This window comes from Chelonoidis abingdonii, chromosome 4, assembly GCF_003597395.2.
Source record: "Chelonoidis abingdonii isolate Lonesome George chromosome 4, CheloAbing_2.0, whole genome shotgun sequence".
Lineage (NCBI taxonomy): Eukaryota > Metazoa > Chordata > Testudines > Testudinidae > Chelonoidis > Chelonoidis abingdonii.
The window spans coordinates 5,919,467-5,940,577 of record NC_133772.1 but is presented as its reverse complement, the minus strand read 5'-3'; the positions used below and the strand labels follow the sequence as shown (position 1 = coordinate 5,940,577).

General features: G+C 47.4%; 2 protein-coding genes and 1 pseudogene across 2 annotated transcripts in view; 2 read left to right on the top strand and 1 right to left on the bottom strand.

Moving 5' to 3' along the window:
• Positions 1-21,111, top strand: part of AIP (AHR interacting HSP90 co-chaperone) — a 340,731-nt gene that overhangs the window by 249,484 nt on the left and 70,136 nt on the right. The window lies entirely within an intron of this gene.
• The window catches only part of LOC116822190 (uncharacterized), a 63,069-nt gene that overhangs the window by 30,247 nt on the left and 11,711 nt on the right, over positions 1-21,111 (bottom strand). The gene's annotated exons all lie outside the window — the stretch shown is intronic.
• On the top strand, positions 17,575-19,883 carry LOC142046677 (uncharacterized; annotated as a pseudogene).

Below are 21,111 nucleotides of genomic sequence, written 5' to 3'. Positions count from 1 at the left end.
TCCCGCCTCCGATTTTGTCCCTTCACCAGTATCCCAGCCAATCTCGGATCTTGCGTCTACCTTTTGCCTTCTACATTTAAGAGCCCTCCACTAGCAGGTGAGTCACAATCAGAGGGGCTGGTTTATTATGACTCAGCCTGAGGAGGGGCTCTCAGGCCAGAGCTTTGCCTGGATTCCTGCATCCCAGATTGATCCAAAGCTCTTTGCCCTCCCCTAATTACGATCCTGTAGGATTAAGCCGGATGTGGAACCTTGTATAGCCTGTCAGAGAGAAAGAATCATTCTTTATTACTTAAAGTTTTTGACGCTAGCAGGACTCGTTTTTTAGATCATGTTGGTGCAACCAGCCACAAACAAGGCGCGATCTCATCCTTACCCAAGGGAAATGAGCGGGCCATGGTATCATTCGTTCAGCATCTGGCTCCGGTACAGCTGCTTCCTTGGCTGGGATTAGGAGCTCCCGGCTCCCGGGGTAAATACAGAGCGACGTCCTCAAACGCCACCTGAGTGCTCGGCACAAGCTTACACACACTCAGCACCTTCCGCTCAGCCCCAGCCCGGAGTCATTAGCAGGGATCGCGGTTTTCTTAGGGGAGCGAGACCCCCAGGCGACCCCCTGTTGGGGGGGGGGAGAAAGCTCACAGTACACCGCAATATGCGCTTGGGTCTAGAAGTTTATTCTTTTAGTGCCTGCCGTAGCTTAGCCATAAGTTTACATGTGATCAATTTATCATCTTTCTTTGTTTGTGGTACAGGGTAATCGAATCAAAGGGGGGGGTCAGTGTATGGGTTAAGGATTAGTTAATTAAAAGATCCCGGGTAGTTAATGAATTTGTAAATGATGAATATTGTAGCACCTGTGACACATCTCTGTAAAACCAAATAAGTATAGTAAGGACATACAACGGATAGTAATTCGTGCATGATGAGATTGCATATCTCCATGCACCTTATTGAGCCTCAAATAAACGTAATACTGCCTCTCCACTCCGGTGTGGTTATTTTGGGGATCACACCGGGGCAAAGGAACCCCAAACCAGGTGCTCTCCAGCACACCCGCCCAGGCACCTGTGACCCAGGGAGCTCTCCCCCGGACCGGGGCCCTGCTGGCGAGAACGGAGTTCGCCCTCGGCTCTCCCCACGGGCTCCGGCGGGGCGCTGGAAGAGCCCAATCCCAGGGCACGGAACAGGCTTCCTTCCCCCCGCCTTCCGCCCCAGGCCTGTGCTCAGCCCCGCTCCGCCCGGCTCAGGCTCCCCTTCCCGGCCGGGGCCGGCCCGGCTCCGCGTGTCCGCGGCCGGGCCCCAGCGCCGCCCCGACCCCCGCGCTCCGGCCGCTTGCAGCCCCCGCGGGTCACTAGCGCTGGGAGGGACCCGGGTCCCGGCCCCCTCGCCTCGGCCCCCAGCCGGGACCAGCCAGTGACCCGGCCGGGAGTCCCCGCCCGCTCCTACCTGCGCCGGGCCCGCTGCAGTCCATCGCCGGGCTCGGTCCGGCATCGGCCCCGGCCCGCTTACCTCCGCGCCGGGCAGCGGACTTCCGCCCCGCGGCCTGCGTCCTGGCTCGCAGCCGGGGAGCCCCAGCGCGGGACCTTTCGGCAGCCCTGGAGGTCCCGGCTGCCGCTGGGGCATCTGCCCAGGGCGGGGGAACAGGGGGCAAGGACTGGCCGGAGCTGCGCCAGACAATCGCTGCCCGTGCCAGCGCACGGGACAGGGTTCCTACGGGGATTATTACAAAACTGGATACAAAGTAACGGGCAGGAATTTATCCCTCGTTGACGAGCTCTTCGCTCCGCAGCGCTTCTTTGACGGCTGCTCGGAGGGTGTGAGGGCTGCACGCAGGGGAGAAATCCAGTAGCAGCAGCTGCGGAAGCAGTTCATGGTACCTCCCGGTGCCCCCCTCTGCAGTGCGGGGCCCCCAGGGAGCAGGAGCCTGGAGTAAAAGGGGATCCTCGGTTTGTTCCTGGGAAGAAGGAGGGGCGGAGGAGACTGGGCCCACGGAAGTGTTACTTATGTGACAAAGTGATGCCCATTGTCTGGAGTGATCCAAATACCCCTCCCGAGCTGTCCAGGTTAAAGCAGCTCCTCTCCAGTCAGAGGACTTCGGTGGCGGCAGCCAGTGAGTCTAGTTTAATTTTGGCAACTCTGACCTGGACCCAGACCAAGAAGGTTTATTACAAAGGCCAAGGAGTAATGGTAGCTGTGTATGCCGTGTGCCAGGCTGGGAGACACTGGAGCACAGATGTCTCTAGTCAGGAAAGAATGGATTAAAGAGGGTGATTTCTAGGGGCGGATGTAAAACTCCTGGTCTTGGGGGAAGTTGAAAACTGTGGAGCCTTTAGGTGACATTGAATGAGAGTGGAAGGTTTAAGGGGTACTTTCAATGTGGGATTTCTTAAGAATTTTCTCAGTCTGTCACGTATTCTCTCCGTTTGTGATTCGTGTGTTTCGGTGAGCAAATCATATAGTATTAAGTTATAAATTTTTTTATTTAATTGCCTATCATTCCACCTAATGATATAAATGTGACCGTATTCAAAAGGGGACATTTTTAATGTCTGCCCTGAACCATTCCTGCAACAGCCCCGGCGGATAGAAAGCAAGCAAACTCTGAGGAAGAAGGGGCAGCCTATTTTGTTTTCGGGTCCAGCTACGAGTTTTTGTACAAATTATTAGGGGGGGAACTGGTCACATGACCTTAGGAGGAGAAGCTGAGGGTTTCTGGGCCAGAAGAAGAAGAGGAGGAGGGATTTTATAACAGGGGGTTCCAACTTACGTGAAGCGGGTTCCAAAGAGAATGGAGCTCAGCTGTTCTCAGTGGTGGCAGACAACAGAACAAGAAGCAATGGTCTCAGGTTGCAGTGGGAGAGATCTAGGTTGGATATTAGGAAGCACTATTTCACTAGGAGGGTGGTGAAGCACTGAAATGGGTTACCTAGAGTTGGACTAGATCAGTGGTCTCCAAACTTTTTTGATCTCACACCCCTATCAGTAAAAAAATTTTGAGCACACATCCTTTGCCACACTGAAGCAAAAAAAAAACAAAACCCCCAAAATGCTCAGACTCCCACCCAAACTGCTGAACCAAAAAAGAAAAAAGAAAAAAAAGTACTCCTCCTACCATGCACCTCTAACGATCCTCTTGCGCACCGCCTAGGGTGTGCGCACCCCATGTTGGAGGCCACTGGACTAGATGACCTCCTGAGGTCTCTTCCAACCCTGATCTTCTGATTCTATGTGCAGGGTAAAGCAATTGAAATTTGCCCCATACCATCCAGAGATCAGTTTAGTTGAGATGTTCATCAGGACTCTAAAATCTATGTTCAGCAGGAACATATGTAGTCAAGAGGCCGAGTGACTGGGATGTAATGTTCCCTTGTCTATTTGCTTACCCTGTAGTGCCCCATTTCATCTTCTGAGTGGAAGAAAAGTCAGAGGACCCCTGGATCTCACTGGAGAGTCCCTGGAGGGTGGCTCTGAGGCAGAGGTGGAGCTTATGACTGAACTTGTGCAAAAGTTTGGGGCAGGGCCAGCTTTAGGCTAATTCCCCCGAATCAGGCCCTGCACCCTAAAGAAGAGCACCTAACTTAGGCACCTTTTTCATTTTTACTCACCCGGTGGTGCTCCGGGTTTTGGTGGTGCTTCGGCGGCGGGTCCTTCACTCACTCCAGGTGTTCAGTGGCACTTTGGCGTGGGTCCTTCAGTGCCACCGAAGACCAGTAGTGAGTGAAGGACCTGCCGCCGAAGCGCCACTGGGTGAGTCATCCCCACGGAGGCCCCGTCTAAACTATTTGAATCCGGCTCTGCACTTCCTAAAGCCGGCCCAGGTTTGGGGAAGCTTTAAAGACTATGATGGGAATAGCTCAGGAAGAGCCAAGCTGCTCAGATAGCCCGGTGTGATCGCAATGTGTGTGAACGATTACTTGATGCAGGGGGCTTCGAGCTGTGTTACTCCCTGTCAGGGCCAGCTCCAGAGTTTTTGCTGTCCCAACCAGTGGGGGGTAAAAAAAGCTGCAATCATGGTGGGCAGCACTGCGGCGGCAGCTCCACCGTGCTGCTTCATTCTTTGGCAGCAGGTCCTTCCCTCCGAGAGGGACTCACTGCCAAATAGCTGAAGGTGCCGCCCCTCTTCATTGCCTGCCCCAGACACCTGCTTGCTGCTCTGGTGCCTGGAGCTGGCCCTGCTCCCTGTAGAAAGGTACAAATTGCAGAACCCAGGTGGGAAGGTTGTGGAAAGGGTTACCAGTGTTAGAATGCACAAAGATCCCGAATCCAGGTTGCTCCACAGACTGCTGCTAAGCACGTTAAAAGCAGATGACAATGGAGAAGCCATTGTAAACATGCCATGCTGTGCAGAGGAGGAGCCTCACACTGCCCCTCTCACTGATTTGATGGCTGAATGCGGTAGAAACGCTTCTCTCGAGAGTGCGGAGGTATGTGAACAGGCGGAGGTTATGAGCATGCGGCAGCTGCCCCCACCGAAGTCTCTGACTGGAGAGGAGCTGCTTTAACCTGGACAGCTCGGGGAGGGTATTTGGATCCTCCCAGACAATGGGCATCACTTTGTCACATAAGTAACACTTCCGTGGGCCCAGTCTCCTCCGCCCCCTCCTTCTTCCCAGGAACAAACCGAGGATCCCCTTTTACTCCAGGCTCCTGCCCTTCCCTGGGGGCCCCGCACTGCAGGAAGGGGGGCACCGGGAGGTACCAGTGAACTGCTTCCGCAGCTGCTGCTACTGGGGATTTCTCCCCTGCTGCAGCCCTCACCTCCTCCGAGCAGCCATCAAAGAAGCGCTAGCGCTTGGAAGCGAAGAGCTCATCCACGATGTGGATATAGGATAACTATTCCCCTATTGTCTGGGCTCTTCAACTGGATCACTATCCCTCCCCGAGCTCGTATCTGTTCCACGTTTTTTTCCCAATGCAGCTTCCTCTCCAGTCAGGATTCCAGGTTGGGGCAGCACCGCGATGGTCTCATACCTCCTAGCCTTGTATCCAGTTTTTTGTAAGTCATCCAACCCTCCCACTCTCGGAGGAATCTTCTCTACCGCTTAGCCATCTCAAAAGCCAGCTGGAAGGGCAGCGCGTAGCTCGTTTCCTTTTGCACTCAGTTCGGACATACCTGTTCCGGCCACGTTCCGATTCTTCTCCCGATTCACTTGCTGCTTTTACGGGGCCTTTCGACTCTGACACCGCGGTATGGGCAGCGGTCCTGTGAGCTTTTCTACATTTGGGTAACCCCTTTTCACAACCCTCATCCGGCGCGCCTGGGGGCCTTCTGAATTGGCCCTTTCTACAGGGCAGGGGCAAGCTTCTCCCTGGCACCCCCTCGCTAGTACGCCCCCAGGCACACAGCACTCGCAGATGCTCCCAGCCGGCCGTGTGCGCGCGACTGGGCAGGCCTGTACCGAGATAAAGTTCCCGCACTCGAGCGAGGGGGGCCGTGTCATAGCTTCCTACTCAGATTTGAACCTTAGCGTTCATCAACCTGAGAAAGCTAGCATGAACCCCTCTAGCTTAATAACCAGCTCAGATTTGATCTCGCTGCCACCATCCACAGATTTCAGGGTTTTGGCTCCCTCTGGTCTCCCCAAACCCTTCCCTGGGGAACCCCAAAGACTCAGAAGCCTGAGTCTTACCACAAAGGGAAATAACCCACTTCCCTTCCCCCTCTCTCTCCCACCCAGACTTTCCTCTTCTGGGCTAACCTGAGTTATTGATGCAATCTCTTTACATCACAATCCCAAGAAGCATGTCTCCTCTATTTCCACAAAGAGACAAACCCCAAATACAAGGAAACAGAAATGATTCTATCTCTCTCCCCCTCCCACCAATTCCCTGGTGCTGCAGAGCTCTACCCTCCGTAGATCTAAACACAAAGAGAATTCCCCTTCCCTTCGTTCCTTAGCCTACCCAGAGAGAAAAACTCAAACAAGTCTTAAAAAGAAAGCTTTATATAAAAAAGAAAAGAAAAAAACACATGAACATATGATCTCTGCATAAAGTTGATAATACACAGGGCTATTACTTAAAAGAAAATATGAATAAACAGACTTACTCAAAAAGAGATACATTTAAACATTTCCAGCAACTACACACATGTAAATACAAAAACAAAACATATAAAAGCCTATTGTTTTGCTACCTTGTACTCACAACTTTGAAACTGAAGATTAGAAGCTTGAAGATAGAAAAAGCCTCTCATAGCCGAGAGACAGACAAAAGACTCAGACCCAACATCCCTCCCTGAGTTTTGAAAAAAAATCCAGTTTCCTGATTGGTCCTCTGGTCAGGTGTTTGGTTCCCTTTGTTAACCCTTTACAGGTGAAAGAAACATTAACCCTTAGCTATCTATTTATGACAGGCCGGGACCCGGGTCCCTCCCGCACTAGTGACCCCAGGGCAGAGAGCGGCTCGGCTCGGCCAGGCAGGGCCCGGGGATCCCGCTTTGCACTATCGCAGCCTGGGGGCTCAGGGGCTGCGGCAGCCGGAGCGCTGGGTGAGATAATTCTTCTCCTGATTCTTTCACTGTTGCACCACATGCATCTAGAGAGTCAGCCGAGTTTTTTCCAGAAAGCTAGTGAGCATTTGCTAGTCTTGTTCCAAACCAGTGTCCAACTTCGGGATTAACAAGTGACAATGCACTTAACATTGGCCTCCAGTTTGTAGTTTGTGGTATCTCTTGTTTAAATGGAAAGTACGATGCAACAGCCAGGCTGGTTCACATGAGCGGACTTGTGTCTCCAGCATTCTTAACAGCCTCATTCGGTTCTTCTAAAATTGGCTTTGACAGTGAGGGGTTTATAAAGTGTTCTGCATGTTGATGCATAATGGTGTTTTGCAGCCTTTTCATATAGGTTGTCAGTATTGGCTTAGCTGATCAGTCTGGCAAACCAAGTGTCACAGAGTGTGGGGGGACACAAGGCCCCACACCCCTGGCTTCCTGAGATGATTCACTATGACTCTCAGCCAACCACTAAAGTAGAAGGTTTATTTAGAGGACAGGAACACAGTCCAAGACAGGTCTTGCAGGCACGGACAACAGGATCTTCCCCAATTAGGTCCATCTTGGGGCCCCAGGGGCACCACAGCCCCATTCAGGGGTCAGAGCTCTGCCTGGGTTCTCCTCCATTCCCCAGCCAGCTCCTGAAACTCTGTCACTCCTCAGCATCTCCTCCCCCCTGCCCTTGTTTGGCTTCCTGGGCAAAGGTGTCACCTAGTCTCTATTCCCTTCCTGGAGGGTGAGGGGAGTCTCCCTGGGTCACAGCTGCTGGGCTGGGTGTTATCCCTGGGAGTTGCTCCCCTAGAAACCGCGTCCCCTGCTGAGACTCCGGGCTGGGGGCTGGAGCTGAAGGTGCTGAGTGTGTAACGCTTGTGCCAGCAGCTTCAGGCGATGTTTGAGGACATCGCTCTGTATTTCACCCGGGAGGAGTGGGAGCTCCTATCCCAGCCAGAGAAGCAGCCGTACCAGGACCAGATGCTGAGGAGTTACCAGGCCTTTGTTTCCTTGGGTAAGGACCTATTTATCTTTACTCACAGCTGTGAAATGTCTGGGTTCCCTTGATGTACCCAGCAGCCAAGTGGTGGCAAATGTCAGCAACTTTCAGAGCCTCAGGCTAATGTTAATGTAACCTGTTGACTTGTGTTATGAACCTCATTCCTGGCACAAAGGTGGTTGGAAACAGCCCATGAGCAGCAACCTTTTCCAGGAATCCCAGCCCAGACACCAATGGCAGCAGCTCTGCCTCAAGAACTGACTCTAGTTAGACAAATAAGGGAGGGAGAAAATTCTCCTACAGCAGCTCTCCCCTCTCCAAAAAAGAATGAACATCATAAGTTTAACAACCTCACAGCTGAACAAGTCTTGCACCCTATGCAAAATAACTGGTAGGTCTGTGTAAATGTGACACCTGCCATGACTCAGCCCCTACAGCAAATTGAGAAGGGTTGTTAGAAGGCTTATTCTTTCACCCGCTCTCTTCCTTGTGTCAAAGTCAGACGCAGGACTCGCATTTTGTCAGACCACTCTGTTTTATTAGCACAGCGCTCTACTAACAACACCCAGATGATGTGAGCCCCATGCAAGACACAAACTATCTTATTTATATAGATTAAAGGGTACGAACTTAACGGGTTTAGACATGCATAGTTAATTTCCTTACTGACTTTTACCAATCTCCGGTTAATGTTTCACCAGTAGCTTAAGTGGGCTAATTGTTTATGCCTTACTTTTTCTTTTCCTGACACCTGTATTTCAACATTTATTTCTGCTTAAAGGTACATACAGCACTTCTTTAATCCAGTCTTATTTTTACAATATAATTCATTCTACTTTCACAATCCCTCCTTTTGGTCAAGCTTGCGCAATGACCCAACAATTACTGGGTTCCATAAATCAATTGTCCTTTATTTCTTTGTTCATCAGTGATATTTAAAATCATCATATTAGCACTTTGGTTTGGGGCAGCTATGTGTGTGGCATGTCTTACACCATTTTGGTTGCAACAGGAGATTAACTGAAGACATACACAAATCATTATGATTCCAAACTGGATAGTCAGGGCTTCCTGAAACAACCAGTTTCCTATGCCAGAGAAATTGAACAAGTTACTTAGCCACTTCTAATAAGAACTTGGCTCTTCATGGGGAAGATATGCGATTTGTTCTAAGTGGCTAGCACGATCTATTACCTCATTGGTGTTGTCAGGTGTATACACACAACATTTTTATTTTATTTTTTTTTCCAGTGAGAGCACAAGTCCCTCCTTTGGCTGCCAGCACTATGTCCAATGCCTGACAATTTTGGAGGGTCATCTGTTGGATTGCCCCTGTTTCTTTGGCCAGGGCTCTTAAACTTTCTCCAGTTGTATTTCCTGTTATTTTAACTACTGCTTGTAACTTCAGGAGCCCTTTTGCCTGGTGTATTACTCCCCCAAGTGGGATAAAGGAACTGCCATAGCCTCTTCCCAGGTTAAGGGGCTTATGTTATTTACATACCATTGGGCATCGGTAAGTCCCTTCTTTTCCACCTGAAATTACGGAGGCGTTCTCGTGGGAAGGACCCTAGCACTTGGAATTGTGGGAAGTGTCAGACGGGATAACAGATACCTGGCCAGTTAGCTGGTAACACGGTATAAGCTTTGGTCCCACAAACCCAATGGTGGCCTATTCAGGCCGGGAAAGGTCGGTTGCACCCATTTGTCATATAGATGTCTGCAAAGTAGGGGTAATATTCCCCAAAGGGCACAGGGTAAGCCTCCTTATGAGGAGTGGTGTAATCTGCATGGCATTGAAGGATTGTACTGTTTTTACTAAGGTTACTGTAGGGGGAACATGAGACTGATTTTTCTGTTTGATCCCAGGTCAAGAAAAATTTCATATCCCCATACCCGTCCCGCCACTTTTTACTTTTATTCGAATAATCCCATACACCACTGGCCACAATGTGCTGAAGGCAACTGCTTTTCCCCAGGTCCAGCCCTGTCCCATTTCACACCTAGCACCAGAGACCTTTTCCCTCCACCACACTTATCCATTTAGATACATTTATTCCCACTGCTTCCCAAGTGTCATTACTGTTCCATGTTCTGTTAAACGGACGAGGTCCTCCAGTGAGGTCTGGGGAATTGAGTGGGATAGCCAGGACAGGAACAGTAGCTTGAGAGTGGGCTGGGATGTGGCTGCAGACCCAGCATTTAGAAATATTAAGGGTCTGAGCTATCCACACTTGCTGCTGGATAAAAGAATTGTCATTGTGGGCTCCCCAGACCTTAAGACACCAGCAGCCGAGGAACAGGCACCACCAGAGGTGCATGTTGGAGGCAGGGCGGCCCTTCTGGTTCTGACAACCTCAACTGAGGGAACTGCAGTCACAGTTTTATGTCCACCAGGCAGCAGGCGCTAGGCTCACTACTGCTTCTTCTTGGGCCTTGCTTTATGTAGTCGTCTGCTTCTGGCAACCCTTACGAGAGCGTAGATTGTAAGGTATTGCAGGCTGTTCCTCTACTACTTCTTCTGGAGTCAAAATTGACTCTGCGTGGTCCTGAGGTGATGATTGGTTTGCTGGGGGTTGTGCGTTCTTACACTGTGAAGCATGTATCCACTCTGCGATGCCAGACAGTTTAACAGCCGTCTGGCTAGTAAGCAGTGCCTGATGATTCTTTGATGTTCTTTAAGTCTCTTTGCTTTTTTCCTTGACTCTGGCTATAACAGTGGCCTTCACACCTTATCTTTTCCTGATACATACATTTTTCATTTACACAAACAGATTGAGAATACAAAGAGCAATATTTTATATCAAGCAAAAAGGCATTGCAAATTAAACCTTGCTAAGTTTTACAATCTATAACCAAGACAATTTACATTGAGTCCCAGGCCTTCAATGTTTCTCTAATCTACTTAACATAGACACAATAGAGAATCCTGTCTCTTACTAGCTAAATCTTAAAACAAAGAGTGAAGAGAGAGCCCAATTTGTAAAGCATATGGGAAAACAGAATCTCATAGGCCTTGGCTACACTGGTGCTTTACAGCACTGCAACTTTCTCACTCAGGGGTATGAAAAAAACACCCCCCTGAGCACTGCAAGTTACAGCGCTGTAAAGCGCCAGTGTAAACAGTGCCGCAGCGCTGGGAGCGCGGCTCCCAGCGCTGCAGCTAAACCCCATCAGGATGTGGAGTACGTGCAGCACTGGGAGAGCTCTCTCCCAGCGCTGGTGCTGTGACTACACTCACACTTCAAAGCGCTGCCGCAGCAGCGCTCCCGCGGCAGCGCTTTGAAGTTCCGAGTGTAGCCATACCCGTAATCCCAGAGGGTCACTTCTTTCTGCTATTCAAAAAGGGTGGCTAGCAGGATGAAATCAAATTGTACATTAATTCTTATGGGACATTATAAAATCCTGCTCCTACATATTCCCCTTTGGACACTAGGATTATTAATCGCCAGTGTCACTTCTTATTTAGTCCACGTAATAGAAAATACTGGGAGGTGATTTGGGCCTGTGGTTCTAGCTTTGCATACATTTGTTTTATTCAACAGCACATTTCAAACATTTTAATTATAACACATAGAATTTAAAACCAAAAACAATTAGGGGTAGTAACATTAGTATGCCAGGAGTTGTGGGAGACCATCCAGAAAATATGTTCTACCAGTGGTAAGCTGCTATGTCTTTCTGCAGTGGCAATTCTTAACATGTCCCCATTTGCGAGTGTAATACGAACTGTTCGGTTTCCCACATTGCCTTTTTGTTGTTTTTTTTCTAGGAACTATGTTACCTTTTACCTTTTAACAGATGATTGGTAACTTTCTGCCATTCAATGCCAAGATTGATAGAGAACTCAGCTAAATCAGTGCTTACAGTAAGCTGAGACTTTTTTTTTCCCCACTTGTATTTGTTTCTGTATTAGGTTGTCCTGTAGCTGGTATCAGCTTTTTCTGAAAGAAAAAAATAACATTTTTCTACCCCTTTTGGGGTGGCATTTATTATTGGTTAAAATACTCCTTTCTTTTACAAATACCCTTGCCGATTGCCGGCAAAACAAGAAGAATTACCTCCATATTTTCCTGTGTTTTTGTTCTATAGGCAGGCCAGGTTTCAATGGCTTCTATCTTTTAAGGGTTATGGGGAAATTATTTCACTGTTCAGTCATTAAATCCATGTGTACCTCAGTTTTTCTTTTTATCCAGCAGACCAAATTTGTAATGTGTTTTTCTGCTGTGTTAAGATTTAAGTTTATTTACAGGTAATAGCTGAGAAGCATTACTACCACACTATACACTATATACACACTATACATTGCTACAGGGGTACTTATTAACATTAAATTTATTTCAATTAAAGGTATCTTGCTATACCATGCCTTTTATTTAGACAATTTGTTTGCTGATCAGGTATGTCCTTTATTTGTAGCTTCTTTGTGGTGGCAGGGTTTTTTTTTCCTTCATCAATCGGTTAGGTAATTTGCATCAACACAGACTTGGCTTTTGGATTCAAAGCCATCAGCAGACACAATTAACTTTTACCAGAGTTTTGATTACTTTTAACTCTTGCTTCCAAAACACACAGAGATCTGAAAAAGAAAACGCAATCTATTGTGGCTCCATTGGAGCTCTGATAGGATTTTAATTAAGTAGCATATTTCGCTTGCATTTCTTTCACCCCCTCTATAATATACACTGCACATGCCCTGGGGAAAATGCACATTCCTTCTGTAGTTTAACTTCTGTACATATCTATCATGTACCCTTATCAAAGTGACAGTCTGATTACACAGAGACATACCAAGGCTCAGTGTTTCTAACTGCTTCTTTTTGTTTTGTGCACCTCACCCCTGCTGTTGCTTCAGAGGGGCACTGTCTTTTTAATTCTTTTACTACAGCTCTCATCTGCTATTTTGTTACAAAAACAAACAAGAATCCAGACTCTCTCCCTATTCTTCTGATTTTGACTGCCCTGCTGGAGCCATGACTTGGTCTTTATTTAAAAACATTTTAAATTTTGTAAAAGAATCAAGTTACCCGTTGAGGGTTAAATGCCAAATCCCAAAGCCAAACAACTCTGATTACCTGTGTCTGGCAAAAAGGTCTTGTCAGTTTTGCAACTTTGATTTAAAGAGTCAAAAGGATTTTTAGTGGCATTATTAAAAACAAAACAAAACCAATTTATCTTAAACCTACAAAACAGGAATTTTACAAACCAGGTGTGTTGGCGTAGGTTCTTAGACCCTAACATATTTCCACAGACAGATACATACACATTTTCTTTTCCTTAACATTCCTTCTACACTGCTCTGTTTTTACATAGTTTTTATATAGATTGTATTCCCTTTATACATTTGGATCAGTTAAGTTCCAGTAGAACCCCCACCCCCACCCCCATGTTCTTAGCAAATTTGACTAAATTGACCAGAGTCAAATGATTTCAATCAGATAGTCTTTTTATTTGGATTATTTACAGGCATTCTTTTGGAAAAGGGCCCATTTCCCCTTCAAAATGGCTGCAAAGAAACCAAGAATTCTTTTCAGCCTCTGTAAAGTTAACTTTTCACACTCTTTCCTTAAATCACTTGTTTATCTCCCAGAACTACACCTTTATCAACTCACATTTCACCATTGTAAGTATTGTTCCGGGGTTCATGCCTGCACTTACTGCTTTTCTTCTTCCTGACACCATGCCCTTAGGGCTTCCAACCTGTTTTCAGTTTCTTTATCTGTTGCTTGCCTGCTTGTCTGGGCCCCGATCCTGCTTTTTCCAATGAACCATTTTTGTGAGTGGTATTGTGGTCATTTCACAATTTTGAAAGAAATGTTTAAGGAAAGGGACCAGGAAGGGTGGGGGCTAGTTGAGGAGCCCTCCCTTCTTTCTGAATTGGTAGTGGAACAGTAAAGAATGAGTTTCTGAGGCAGACAACAAAGGGGAACAGAACAAGGGGCTTTTTTTTTTGTTTGTGGTTTTTTTCTTGTTTTTAATTAGATGAGAGTATGAAGGGGGTTGGGATTGATCCGGGTTTGTTTTTTTGAGAACGGGGTAGAGGGGAGCGCTCAGTCTGGTGGTGGGAGAGGAGGCTTTTAATAAAGCTTTTAACTTATTAAGAGAGGCGAGTTTTCATTTTATCCACCTACAATTTGCCTTTTCCCACTACTGCATGAAACAATTAACCTCTCCTTTAGCCAATTTAGTTTTAGGTTGGCCAAGTTTGTCTTTTAAGACATCCACTCGGTCTTTGTTCCAAGATTTTAACAGTGGCCACTGAGTTAGCCTAGACCATTTTTCCAGAAATTTACAGGAGTCCGGACCCTTCTAAAATACATAAAATGAGCTGGCGTTTCTTTAGGGAACTGTCCCGACTTAGACGTCTGGTTACCAATACAGGAGGGCTTCATACACCAATCGCACAAGAAGGAAATTCGGGTTCATCAGAGTGATGCCCTGTGCAACACAAAAAAGGAGCCCACAGGCTACTGCCTCAATTGCCCTTGCTTTCACACCAAGGGTTTTACCCAAGGTGCAGTGCGGCTGCGATTGTGCAGATTCCACTCAGACCGTGGGGACAGGAGCCCCTTGGTCAGCTTATCCCCGGACGGAGACGGCACCCAGACTCAAACACTCCACAAGGAGGACAGATAGACACAGAGACAGGACAGTCCTCAGTCCGGACACAATACAGAAATAATTACCTGACCAGATTCCTGATGTCAGATCCCGGGATCCCTACCAGAACAGAGTGGGAACCAATAGGTTCGATGGCGTAGACTTCACTGTGGTAGTGCACCCTGCCGTTTCAGCGGATGACTGCTCGGGCCAAATGCCTAGGTGTCAGCTTCCATGGTCGTCCTACAAAAAACGGTCAGGAATCACTCAGCCCCAGTGAAGATGGTTGCCATCTCGGTGGGACCTCCAAATTGTCAAAGTCAGACTCAGGACTCGCATTTTGTCAGACCACTCTGTTTTAATAGCACAGCACTCTGCTAATACACCCAGATAACGTGAGCATCATGCAACACACAAATTATCTTATTTATACAGATAAAAGGGCACGAACTTAACAAGATAACAAAGGAAGCAGAATCTGATAAGTTTACCGGGTTTTTTAACCATAATAACTACTCTCCGAGTGCGGTTTTCCAACCAGTTGTGCACCCACCTTATTTGTCTAGGCTGTATTTCTCTAATTTGTTCATGAGAAGGTCATGTAAGACAGTATCAGAAGTCTCACTAAAGTTGAGCTGTGACATTTACTGCTTCTCCCCTGTCCATGAGGCTTATTATATTAAGTTGGTTTGACATAATTTTGTTCCTGACAAATCCATGTTGACTGTTACCTAGAAGGAAATCAACTAATAAGTGCTTCCAAATAAATGTTTGCTTTTCAGTAGCTGGAAAGATAATGGATGTTAAGATGACTGGTCTATAATTCCCTGAGTTGTCCATATTCCCCTTTCTATAGCTAGGTATTATATTTGCCCTTTTCCTCGGGTCTCTCTACCATGCTCAGCGGTTATCTCTACGAACATGTGAATGGCTCAGAGATCATTACAGCCAGTTCCTTAAGTATTCCAGGATGTATATCATCAGGCCTTGCCTACTTGAAGACATCTAACTCATCTAAGTAATTAGTATCTATTTCTTTGCCTATTTTAGGCTCAGATCCTACCCCGTTGACACTGACGTTCACTATGTTCGTTGACCGATTGCAGCTAACTTTTTGGTGAAAACTGAAACAAAAGAGGAATTTAACAGTTTGGCCTTTGCTGCATTTTCTCTTATTGTCTTTCCTTCCTCATTTAGTAATGGGCCTAGCCTGTCCTTGGTCTTCCCTTTCCTTCCCATGTATTTGTAAAATGCTTTCTTGTTACACTTTATATCCCTAGCTAGTTTAGTTTTGTTTTTTGCCTTGGCCTTTCTAATTTTGTCACTATATGCCTGTGGGTTTCTTAATATTCACCCTTTGTAATTTGACCTAGTTTCCACTTCTTGTATGACTCTTTTTTTGAGTTTCAGGTCACTGAAGATCTCCTGGTTAAGGTAGGGAGTCCTCTTATCATACTTTTTATCTTTCCTACTTTGATATCTGTGACCTAGGATTGGACCTAAACATTATGGGGCCTCAGAGCTGTGAAAGAGAAATGGATTGGAGGTGGGGAGGTGATGAAGTTGAAAGAGCAGTGGGATAGTGATATGGGACAATGTTGGGAGAGGGAAGATTTGAGAGATGATGAGGGAAAGAGAGAGGTCTCTGTAGTGGGGGAGCATATGGGAGCTCTATTCACCTAGTGGGTGGGATATTGCAGTAGGATTCAAAAGATCTTGGATCAGTTTTGGAAGCGAGTCACTACAGCTCCACCATGCCTCAGTTGCCCCAGCTGTGTAATGGAGAGGGCATTGGGACTGTGAGAATAAAATCCATCTTTGTGTATGTCAGTGGGTCTGGCACTGGGGGGCAGATGAGCACCTGGCTGGAAAGACACGCCTGTCATTCTATAGACCACATCACCACCTTCTAGGCTTCCCACGCCTCAGAAAATTATACCAAGCCAGGGGTGCCCTTGAAATTTTTCAGATGGGTTTCATGCCTCTGCCTGTCCTGACTCAAGTTGTGTGTGCTAATGTCCTGTGGCCCTGGGCATCTGGATCCAGACATAGCTCAGACAGGGGCAAAAACCTGCTCACAGCCTGGGAAGGCATCCCCAAGCCACTGGCCCCTGGTGCTGTCCTCTCAAGGTTCCCACCCCCACCCCCTTTCTGCCACTTCACTTTGCACCTGACCTCTCAGACTGGAGAGACCTGTCCCCGGCAAACAAGGAGAAAGCTGGGAATGACTCAGGGCAGGACAGGATCAGTCATGTATGAAGAGTGCAGGTCATGCCATGCGGAGAACGCCATTTTGTAGAGCAGGTCTCTGGCACTTGCAGCATTTCACTGTAATCCTCTAAAACTACCCTGTGTTCCAGGCAGTTGTGGCCGGGGGAGAGAACCTGCAGGGCATGACTTGAAGTACCCTGGTGTATGAGCTGGGTGTGAGGGAGAGGGGGTGGAATGACCTTTGTCACATCCCCTTCTCCTCCTGCTCTCTCAGTGGCATATAATTGTTGCCACTTACATTGCTTCAGTGTCAATGCTTAGCACAGCCCTCAGCCTTAACACGGTCTGTGACCGTCTGTAGATCAAAGTAGCAGCCATTCACCCCTTCCAGTTTAGCAGTGTCACTGACTGGGTTGTAAAACAAAACAAAGATGTTTTTCAGGTTACATCACACAAACCCTGAGTGACTTGTCATCCCCTCAAACCCCCACCCTCTTCAGGATTTTCATTTAGTTTTAGCTCTACACAAAGAGTGAAACATCAGGCCGAGGGTAAATGACTTCTTTAGAAGGGATTCCTTGAAAAGGACTCGCTCCCCCACAGGAATGAGCTCCATTGTTCTAAGCAGCTTTATACTGGTCTCACTGGGGATTGTAGCCCCTCAGCTGGTTTTAAACCAATATAGTTTAAACAGCGCAAACACTGGGGGATGGGCCTTGTGCAATAAAACAGGAGACAGTGCAGAACCCCAACTTGTAAATAAAAACCTCCGATTGAAATAAAACCAAAATTAGTGTGGGGAAAAAAAACCCAGATCCTGTTTGTTAACACTTTGAGGTCCTAGTTCTGGATGAGGGCCTTGTTGTGCAGGCACTGCCTGTGTCCTGGGCAAGCTACAATTTAAGCATAAAATGAGACCCAAGGTGCATGGCGCACATGGGAGCAGGCAGTGGCCATTGCACAAACACCATAGGTTAGAACTACCCTGAGTCAGGCTGCAGATTTGTCATGGCATTTTGTATCAGAAATTACAGAGCAATTACAGTAAATTTATTAAAGTCACAGCTCACTGAACTTCCTGTGACTGCTCCCATAATTTTTAACAAAACCTGCCCTCCTCCTCGCCATGCTCAGAGGACACCACCCACCCAAAGAAGCACCTTCCCCCTAGTGCTGCAACCCTAACCCCAGCCTGGTGCAGAGGGGTTGGGGCAGGGTAGAGAAGGTCTGGGGAGCAAGGCCATTCACTGAAGTTTGGCCTGCTTCCTCCACCATTATGACTGTGGGTGGGGGCAAATCTGAGTGGCGCTGGAACCCGGCAGCCCAGGTCTCAGTGCCTGGAGCGAGGCGTTGGGTCCAGCCCTGTGGGACAGGAGCTGCCATTGCAGGGTGAGACATCCATCCAAAAAACAGTCACTGAGAAATGGGGAAATTGCGCCATCCGTGACATTTTCCCGTCCTTGACAAATCTGTAGCCTTTACTGTGTGCTAACACCAGGATTCTCTCCAGCAGGGCATGGGAACCCGGGAGGAACAAGGGCACGGGCTGAATGTGGGGAGAGCGTGGCAGGAAAGCTGTTTCCCACATCCCACAGAGGGATCCATGCACAGGACTCAGTCCATCCCCAGGGTAAACTCAGCCAGAGACCGGATCTGGCCACACACCAGAGACTCCCTGTGGGCCGGCGTCCCCACCGCTGCATCAACTGCGGCAAGAGGTTCAGCAACCCCTCTGCGCTGACCCAGCACCGACACACGCATATTGGGGAGAGGCCATACCGCTGTGCTGCCTGTGGCAGGAGCTTCAGACAGTCCTCAGTCCTGAGAATACACCAGCTTACGCACACCAGGAAGCGGCCGCACCACTGCTCTGACTGTGGCAAGAGCTTTGCACAGAGCTCAAGCCTCAGTAGACACCAGCGCACGCACACCGGGGAGCGGCAGCACTGCTGTGCTGACTGTGGCAAGGGCTTTACACAGATTTCACACGAGAATCCACCAGCGCGCACACACCGGGGAGCGGCTGCATCATTGTGCTGACTGTGGCAAGGGCTTTGCACACAGCTCAAGGCTGAGAAGTCACCAGCGCGCACACACTGAGGAGTGGCCGCACTGCTGTGCTGACTGTGGCAAGGGCTTTGCACAGCTTGCACACCTGAGAGTCCATCAGCGCACACACACCGGGGAGAGGCCATACCACTGTGCTGACTGTGGCAAGAGCTTTGGACAGAGCTCAGTCCTGAGAAGACACCAGCGCACACACATTGGGGAGCGGCCACACCACTGTGTTGATTGTGGCAAGTGATTTATACAGAGTTCGATCCTGAGAAGACACCAGCGCACGCACACCGGGGAGCAGCTACACCTCTGTGCTGACTGCGGCAAGTGCTTTGGACAGATCTCACACCTGAGAGTCCATCAGCGTACACACACCGTGGAGGGGCCGCACCGTTGTGCTGACTGTGGCAAGCGCTTTACTGGGTTGGCCAACCTCATCCAGCACCAAATCACGCACACCAGTGCCCCTCTGCCAACGCCAGGGCCTATGGGACATCTGGCAGCCAGTGGGCCTGGCACAGCGCCAGCACATGTGGACCAGGGAGTGTTCCTGTTCCCATGATGCCTGACAGAGAGACTGTGTGGGGCAGGGAAAGGGACTTGGCTGAGTAATGTGGGGAAGAGCAAACAGCTGTGGGAATTTAGAGCAGATAGTCACAGCCTACTCCATTCGGGAGCACCCCCACCCCTTGTAGGTGAGATCCAGCCAGGCCTTTCTCTTTCTGTCCCACACTCATGCATTTGGCTGGGATGCAGCCAGGACACCCCCACCCCTATCTAGGTGGGACCCAGCCGGGAACTTCTCCACACACCTACCTCAGTTCCAGCCAGCTGGTGACTCCTTGGTAACATCTAGAGGTGGGATTTGCAGTCCTGTCTCAGCACGGATTGGGCTGAGGGCAGGACAGCCTGGTGCGTGTGATTGAAAGACGATGCAGGAACCACTCTTGCCATATTTTTAAATACAAATGTGATGAAGAAGAATTATGTACTTAATGTGTTGCAAAGGTCTGTCTAACCAGGGTGGATTTGATTTAAATCAATTTGATTTAAATCATGATTAAATCACTAGTCGGGAAGAAGTGATTTATGTAGAAATCCATGATTAAAAATGCATAACCTTAATACATAGGAGAGAGAGATATAGATTTCATTTTTAGAAGGTTACACACTACACATTTTTAAGTAATTTATTTTGAAAACTTTTCAGATTAGTTTTACAGCTATATCAGAAAATGAATGCTTGGTTATTTCATTTACTAAAGATAATTGAAGCAGATATTTATGAAATCACTGGGAGGTGAACTATCTCCAATTCAACAGGTTAATCATTAATATTTGGAGGATTTTCTTGCCATGCTGTATTAGGAGACCATCACCAGACAGACATTTAAGTTGTTTTATTTAACTAAAGCAACGATGTTATGTATTCTGGATTTTTTTTTCTTTAACAGCAAACATATAATATTTTTACAAAACAAGCATGATGTTTTTTAATTTAAACATTCAAGTTTTTTAAAATCAGTTTTTTTTGTTAAAATTGTTTAACTAAAATAGTTAAATGAAATACAGTCGATTTAATTTTTTTTTTTTATCAGCCAGGTCAACATGAGAAACTTAAAATATTGGCTTCTGCAGCTAACTCAAGTCGTCTTCACCTTTTGTTTTCCTGTTTGATCATAATCTGGAAAAGAAAAACAAGCTTTCCTGCTTTTTCAGGTCCCAAATGATTTCACAATTTGGAACGAATTATTCCAAAAGAAGAAAATATTCTTTCTACTCTGGCAGAAGAAGCTACTCCTCTTAAAAGTGAGATTATCACTTCAGCAGTCTCTGAATCCAAGTGCTTAAGTGGCTTCCGCCAGTTCCACCACTGTGACTTTCTTTAAAACGTCATCAGCAAACATATATTTCTTGTATGGTTCTTATTCCCAAACTGGGTCTCTTACGACCTGCTGCCATTATAGGTTTTCCCTTCTAATGAGAGAATGATATGGTAGATCTGAAATCAATGAAGGCTACACTCAGAAAGACCTCAAGACTTCTGGAATATGCTGCTCAAACGGTTTCACTTTTGTTTCTGCTGTCTGTCCCTCCTGTGATGGGCTTGGTCACAGAGCCCCCCTTGGGACTGTCACCTGATGTGCAGAAACTACCTCTGACCCTGTTTTCCCTGATGGCTTGGGACTCCAGAACCCTGCCTTGTTGAGCCACACACACAAGCCTGCTGCAACACAGACCCAGGGTCTGAACCAGACCTCCAAAGCTGCAGGCTTTAACTGAAAACCACTCAGCAGGTAAGCAATTTCCAGCATCCAGACACCCAGCGGGATCCAAACCCCAAATAAATCTGTTTTACTGTGTATAAAGCTTATATAGGGTAAACTCATAAATTGTCCACCCTCTATAACACTTATAGAGAGAGATACGTAGCTGTTTGCTCCCCCAGATATTAATAACTTACTCTGGGTTAATTAATAAATAAGTGATTTTTATTAAGTATAAAAAGTAGGATTTAAGTGATTCCAAGTAATAACAGACAGAACAAAGTATGTTACCAAGCAAACTAAAACAAAATACGCAAGTCTAAGCGTAATACATTAAGAAACTGAATACTGGTAAATCTCACCCTCAGAGATGTTCCAATCAGCTTCTTTCACAGACTAGACTCCTTCCTAGTCTGGGCTCAATCCTTTCCCCTGGTACAGCCCTTGTCAGTTCCAGCAGACATCTTAGGTGGAAAGCAGGGATTCCA